Source organism: Tupaia chinensis, unplaced genomic scaffold (assembly GCF_000334495.1).
Source record: "Tupaia chinensis unplaced genomic scaffold, TupChi_1.0 Scaffold000561_1, whole genome shotgun sequence".
Classification (NCBI taxonomy): domain Eukaryota; kingdom Metazoa; phylum Chordata; class Mammalia; order Scandentia; family Tupaiidae; genus Tupaia; species Tupaia belangeri.
In genome coordinates this window covers 4,553,131-4,561,000 of record NW_006160074.1, presented here as the reverse complement: position 1 = coordinate 4,561,000, position 7,870 = coordinate 4,553,131, and positions in this window count along the sequence as shown.

The window sequence follows — 7,870 nt, the reverse complement described above, 5'->3', positions numbered from 1 at the left end:
AGATAGAGAAAAAAGGAAAAGAATTAGAGAAGAAGAAAGAAAAATAAAATAAAATAAAAAAGGAGAAATAAAAAATGAGATTAAAAAACTTTAGATTTTGGGAACCAGCAGTTAGCGTAATGGCTATGTCACTGGACTCCCACGTAGTCGACCGTGGTTTGCGTCCCGGACCCGGTGGCTTAAAACTCACGCCGGGCGCGTGTGCGTGCGTGCCCAAGATCCCGAGAGGAGAATGGAGGAGAAGGGATTGCGGTGTGACCATCCCCCCTGGGGGGGGATTTCTCGCTTTCTGTCTCTATGTCTCTCTCTGTCTGGCGAGTACATGTGCCCTATAGCAAAAACCTCTCAAAAAAACTTTAGATTTTAATTTTAAAAAGCAAAAAATGAAAATATTTCACAGCTCAAGTTCAGTATCCATCTCAGGGCGGGCCTGGGGGTGTGCCTTTCTTAAATGGAATGGGGAAAGGCGCCAATTAGCACAATAAAAGAGGGGCTTAAGAGCCCAGAGAAGGAACCAGCAGTTGGCAGTAATGGCTTTCGCTGGACTCCCATGTAGTTGACCACGGTTCGAGTCCTGGACCCGGTGGCTTAAACTCATGCCAGGTGCATATGCATGCATGCTCAAGATCCTGAGAGATCAATGGAGAAGGAATTGTGGCATGGCCATCCTTTTTTTTTTTTTGGAGAGGTTTTTGCTATAGGGCGTGTGCGCTCGCCGGACAGAGAAACATAGAGACAGAAAGCGAGAAATCATCCCCCAGGGGGGATGGTCACGCAATCCCGTCTCCTCCATCCTCCTCTCAGGATCTTGGGCATGCACCCACACATGCCTGGCGTGAGTTTTAAGCCCCTGAGTCTGGGACGCGAACCGCAGTCGACTACGTGGGAGTCCAGCGACATAGCCATTACACTAACTGCTGGTTCCCCCCTCCCCCCTCCCGACATGATTTCTCACCTTCTGTCTGTTTCTCTGTCTTTCTGGCGAGCGCATGCGCCCTATAGCAAAAAAACTCTCAAAAATAAATAAATAAATGAATAAATAAATAAATAAATAAATAAAAGAGCTCAGAGAATACTTTACCTTAAAAAAAAATTAAAAGTCACAGGGAGACACAGAGAAACAAAAAGAAATGGAGAGAAGGAGATAGAGGTAGCCCTACCTACTAGAAATGAATCTGGAGGGAGAAGTCTCAGCAGAAAAATCTTCATTTTTAGTCAAGGAAACCAATATTTCACAGCTCACGTTTGGTATCCTTTGGGCTTCTGTAGTTTCTAAAACTAGAGGAAGGTGTTTAATGAGATGATGTATCTTTCTTTCTTTTTTAAAAATATTTCTTTATTTAATTAATTCCATATATTATTATTTTTTAATTTGACCAGAGAGAGAAAGGGAAAGTGAGAAAGCAAGCCACCAGGTCTTGGACTCAAACCACAATTGGCCATGTGGGAATCCAGCGCCTTTAACCACCATGCCACCTGCAGGCCCTGAGATGATGTCTCTTTCTATCCACCCTCTGACAGACTTTCAGCACTTTTTTAAGCTTCATATCAGCACCTAGAGTTAGACCCAAAGAGAACGCCAAGGCCTCTCCTAGGGAGTGTTTAGTCTTCCTAATTAATCAAAAGGAAAAACATCCTTTTCTGACAGCCCTAAATTTAAGTTACCCCCTTTGAGTCCCATACACAAAGCAGTGGACAAGCCAGCCACAGAGGGAATAATGTTTTGGATTACTGTATTTGAATATTTATTTTTATCTTTTACCCAAAGTAAGTAGCAGATGCCTTTCTGCTTTCATTCATTGGAAGAAACATAATGTAATGTAGAGGGCTCTTTAGGCCTTATCTTTAGAAATAATAAATTGCACACAAGAGAAAACCCTAGAGCCATCTAATTTCTTCCGGCACCTTCTAGCTGACAGGCAATATGGCTCCCAGGGCAGAAATCAAAGAGCCAAGTAATCATGAAGAGACGACAGTCCCTGAGTCGACTTTTCCACTTCATTCCGTTTTGGATGGATGATATAAATCATGCGCCGATAAAAGAAAAGATGAGAGGATGTCCCGAAAATCTCAGTACAGGCAACAGGGGACAATAGTCCTCATTCTGTCACTTACAGGTTGTTTTTTTTGACCTTGGGCAAGTGGCTTAAGCTTCACTCCCCATCTGTTAAATTAAAATGCTTTACCTACTACATAGGGTTAGTTCAAGAACTGAATGAAATGGCAACACGTCCTTTAGCACATAGACAGCATTCAATAAATGGTAGTGAGGGAAAGTGGAGAGCTGGGGACATGCTAGATCCGCAGCAGAGCTCCCCACACAGTCACAGTTCTCCATCTGTGCTTCTAAGGCCCTCATGGCCTTCCCTTCTATTTAACCTTCCAAATTATAGTGGTTGATACACCCACCAGCCCCTTGCTGAAAAGCACTGCCCTCCCCTAACTACTATAAACCAGGGGTGACTCGGCTCTTAAGCAAATTATCATCGTGAAATATGCTGAGTATTAGTTATTCCCCCTCATGCAGAGTATGAGGTAAGGAGAGGTCGTCCCAGTTCTATACTACAGATGAACATAGATATAAGATAGAGCCAAGAAGACTGACTTAACCATAGAATCTATATGAAATCTATTAACAGGCCATGGGGACCAGTAGTTAACGTAATGTCTATGTCGCTGGACTCCCATGTAGTTGATCGCAGTTCGAGTCCCAGACCCGGTGACTTAAAACTCACGCTGGGCATGTGTGCGTGCGTGCCCAAGATCCCCAGAGGAGAATGGAGGAGAAGGGATTGCAGCATGGCCATTCCCCTGGGGGTGATTTCTCGCTTCCTGTCTCTCTGTCTTTCTGTCTGGCAAGCGCACATGCGCTATGGCAAAAAACAAAACAAAACAAAACAAAACAAAAAAACCCAAAACCCTCTCCAACAGGCCATGGCAAGAAAATAGTACCTATGGGGGGCTGGCAGGTGGCGTGGGGGTTAAGGGCGCTGAACTCCCACATGGCTGACCACAGTTTGAGTCCTGGACTGGCAGCTTTTTTTCTCACTTTCTCTCTCTCTCTCTGTCTCTCTCTTGTTGAGTTAAATTTAAAAAAAAAAAAAAAGCAGTTAAATAAAATAATTATTTAAAATAAAAAGGAAACAGTTCCTGGAAAAGCAGCCCGTGAGCATGAAGTCTAAGTCAAAGGGGGTAGGCAGGATAACAGCACAGTGGGAAAATGTGACACTCTGCAGAGTGGGCCCACATGAAAGAACATGAGAGAGAATGCATGTGTTATCCCAGGAAGGATGAGGAGAAAGGGAAGTCGACAAGTTCGTGTCCAGAGACCTCCCTATGCACCGGTACACCAGACACACGTGTGTCTATGATCTGGAGCTGGCTAAGGATAGGGGTGGACTGGGGGATCAAAATCCTGTTAGGGGGAGCCAGCAGGTAGCAAAATAGTTAAGGCGCTGGACTCCAACATGGCCGGTCACAGTTCGAGCCTCAGACCCAGTGGTTTAAAAGTCACACCGGGCATGTGTGTCCCAAATCCCAGGAAGAGCATGGAGAAAAAGGAATTGTGGCATGGACATCCCCCCACCCCAGGGTTGATTTCTCACTTTCCCTCTTAGTGTCTCTTTCTCTCTGGGGAGCATATATGCCCTATGGGAAAAACTTTTAAAAGAAATCCTATTGAGAGTGCTGTCTCTCTCGCTCATGGATGAAATAAATTTTATAAAAAATAAAGGGAGAGGGGGCTAGCAGTCAGCGTAATGGCTATGTCGCTGGACGCCCATGTAGTCGACCGCGGTTTGAGTCCCGGACCTGGTGGCTTAAACTCATGCTGGGTGCGTGTGTGTGCTTGCCCAAGATCCTGAGAGGAGAATGGAGGAGAGGAGATTGTGGCGTGGCCATCCCCCCTGGGGCTGGACTGGCAGCGTTTTTTCTCACTTTCTCTCTCTCTCTCTGTCTCTCTCTTGTTGAGTTAAATTTAAAAAAAAAAAAAAAGCAGTTAAATAAAATAATTATTTAAAATAAAAAGGAAACAGTTCCTGGAAAAGCAGCCCGTGAGCATGAAGTCTAAGTCAAAGGGGGTAGGCAGGATAACAGCACAGTGGGAAAATGTGACACTCTGCAGAGTGGGCCCACATGAAAGAACATGAGAGAGAATGCATGTGTTATCCCAGGAAGGATGAGGAGAAAGGGAAGTCGACAAGTTCGTGTCCAGAGACCTCCCTATGCACCGGTACACCAGACACACGTGTGTCTATGATCTGGAGCTGGCTAAGGATAGGGGTGGACTGGGGGATCAAAATCCTGTTAGGGGGAGCCAGCAGGTAGCAAAATAGTTAAGGCGCTGGACTCCAACATGGCCGGTCACAGTTCGAGCCTCAGACCCAGTGGTTTAAAAGTCACACCGGGCATGTGTGTCCCAAATCCCAGGAAGAGCATGGAGAAAAAGGAATTGTGGCATGGACATCCCCCCACCCCAGGGTTGATTTCTCACTTTCCCTCTTAGTGTCTCTTTCTCTCTGGGGAGCATATATGCCCTATGGGAAAAACTTTTAAAAGAAATCCTATTGAGAGTGCTGTCTCTCTCGCTCATGGATGAAATAAATTTTATAAAAAATAAAGGGAGAGGGGGCTAGCAGTCAGCGTAATGGCTATGTCGCTGGACGCCCATGTAGTCGACCGCGGTTTGAGTCCCGGACCTGGTGGCTTAAACTCATGCTGGGTGCGTGTGTGTGCTTGCCCAAGATCCTGAGAGGAGAATGGAGGAGAGGAGATTGTGGCGTGGCCATCCCCCCTGGGGGGTGATTTCTCGCTTTCTGTCTCTCTGTCTCTGTCTTTCTGGCGAGCGCACGTGCCCTATAGCAAAAACCTCTCAAATAAATAAATAAATAAATAAATAAATAAATAAAGGGAGAAAAGAAAGGTGATTTGAAACATATTTACCTCTTTATTTTTATTTATTTTGCCTTTAACTTATTATTACCTTTTATTTATTAGGAACTGGCAAAGGGTTTTCCTATGAGATCACAAGGTGAGGACGATGACCCTAGAAGAAAATTTGATCCCCTTTTTCACAGTTCTGCAGCTCAGGGTAAGTGACTTACCCAGAGTCACACAGCTAGCAAAAGAACAAGTTAAAATCTTAAACGGAAACATGGGTTTTATGCCACCCCTTGTTAGCACTCTCTAGAAGTAGCCCCTAAGGTTTGCTTATGCACAGCTCATGAGCCAACACCACTTCAGACTACTCCCTGATGCTGTGCAACTTCCCTACGGCGCATTTGCACTGTGACGATGTACCTACAGAAAATATTTTTCTAATATGTTGTCTTTCACGATGATAAACTACTGGCATAGAGGAGCTACCCAAGAACTTGAGGTGGGCTGCTCTCTCCTGGCTTGTGTGTAAGGCACCATCCTTCCTTTATTCATGCAGTCTTTGGTTAATGGCAGTGTTATTCTAAAATCTTGCTCTTGGGTTTTATTTCCTCACATCCGTCTCCTCTTTCCAGCCCCACTACAGTTGCTCTCTGTCAGTGCTTTGGATTATTACAATAAGCTCCCCGTGGTCTCCTCACCTCCAGCCTCTGACTAACCCAATCAATCCATCAGCAAACATTGCTGATTAATTTACCCACCACACTGCTCATCTTGCAGTAATTAAATACTTTCTGTAGCTTCCTATTACCTAGAGTAAAAAGCCTCTTATTACACCCAGTGAAGCCCCTCAATGATCTCTTTTAGTCTACACTCCCAATTTGAGCACCCCTGGTCCAGTGCCCTGATCTAACTGTACTTTTCATAAATGCCATATACTCCCTGTACGTTCCCAAAATGGTGTCTATAGGGCCCAGTTTCTATCTCTCTTTAACTATCTCTCTGTCTCTCTCACTCTCTCAAGTCCTAGCTCCTCAGTTTCAGAAGTCTCTCCCCTTGTCTCAGAAGTCTGTCTCTGCAAGATAGTTGGCAGTGACTTCAGGCAACCTGCTTCCATATTCAAATTCAGTAGAGAAGAGAACATCTGATTTCTGGTAGGTCTTGTCCCAGAATAGCCTGACTTAGGTTATAAACCAATCTTTTTTCTTTTTTTTTTAAGTTTCTTTTTTTTTTTTTAATTGTCAGAGAGCACATGTACTCATCAAAGAGAGACAGAGAGAGAGAAGGCACACCTCTCCTCCTGAGTGGGGTATGATCATGCTGTAACTCCATTTCTCCATCCTGTAGAGATTCAGGACATACTGGCATGTTTTTCAAATCACTGGGGCCAGCTGTGTGGGATTCAGATCCCCTAATTGCTAGGCTGTGCGGCCAGCCCAAAAGTTGTGTGTGTGTGTGTGTGTGTGCGTACGCGCGTGTGCGCACGTGCTTGTTTATAATTTATTTATTTCATGTGAGACGCAGAGAGAAAGAAAAACACCTTCAATGGGTCTCATGCCACTGCCTCCCCCCTTTTGCAGCCTTCCCAGCTAGCCAGGATCATGAACATGCAAGCCTGGTGTGTGTAGGTCAACTAGGGAACCGAACCCACAGCTTTCATTTGGATTTATCACTGCTTGGTGTGTACTACTGCACCACTGAGCCAGTTCATGCCATATGGCCATCTTTCCATTGAAGCCTGTGGCAGAGGGATGGATTGTAGGAACTTCCTGAATTACCCAGTCATGAGTTTGAGTAGGACTTACTCCCAGCTTCAAGTTCAAGGAGGGGGCCCTGACTGTGTACAGTAATAGTAGAGCGTAGAGGCTCTGGAGATCTGTTCTTCCAAGGTGCCTTCCCTTTACTTCCTCAATTAGAAAGCAAGTTCTTTCTTATCTGAATTTGCCCAATAGGTTGTCCAATTCCAAAGCCTGCCCTCCCAACCCAGGACACCATACTTTCATATTTCTACCAAAAGCAAATGGCATCGCATTTGATGCAGACACATCCTTATCATACATATAATCGATTCAGGGTAGTGTTATTAGGGAAAAGGTCATTAAAGTTGTCTCCTTTTCCTGGAATGGTGACCCAGGGCCTCTCTGCCTACCCATTAGTCTTTCAGTCACTCCTTTCAGGATTATCCAGGGACCTTTCCACCATATGACACCCTCAGCTAGAGTGGTTTTTATTTGTCATCAGAAGTCATTGACTCTAAAGATGATGAATAAAAGTCCAAGTCCTGGAATAAGACCATTGTAATACGCTTCTGCAGGTAGGCTGCCCAGCTCACAACAAGCCTCACCTCTCAGTACATTCCTCCACTCTCACCCAAAAAATGACTTCAAAAGTATAGGACTATTTCATTTGATTCTCACAGCAACCTTGAGGTGACAAAATTTAGATTAAATAAGTTGTGTAAGCATACACACACACACACACACACACACACACATACCTTTAAAAGAAAAATAGCTTGTGCTAGCTAGAGACTGAGAAAGAGAGAGAGATCATTCATCAATAGGGTATGGTACACTGCAATTCATTCTCTATTTCTCCACTCTATAGGAATTTGGGGCACTCATATACAAGCACCTGGTGGCTTTTGCAAGCTTCTGGTGCCAAGATTCAAACTGTGGTTGGTCATGGGGGATCTGACTCTCTTAACCTCTAGGCTAGTGGTCCCCTACCTTTTTGGCACCAGGGACCAGTTTCATAGAAGACAATTTTCCACGGACCAGGGAGTGGAGTGGAGAATAGTTTATGAGAGCACACAACCTAGATCCCTCATACATGCAGTTCACAATAAGGTTTGCACTCTTATGGGAATCTAATGCCACAGCTGATCTAACAGGAGGTGGAGTTCAGGCGGTGATGCAAGTGAAGGGGAACAATTGTAAATACAGATGAAGTTTCACTTGCTCGCCCTCTGCTTACTTCCTGCTGTGCGGCTCAG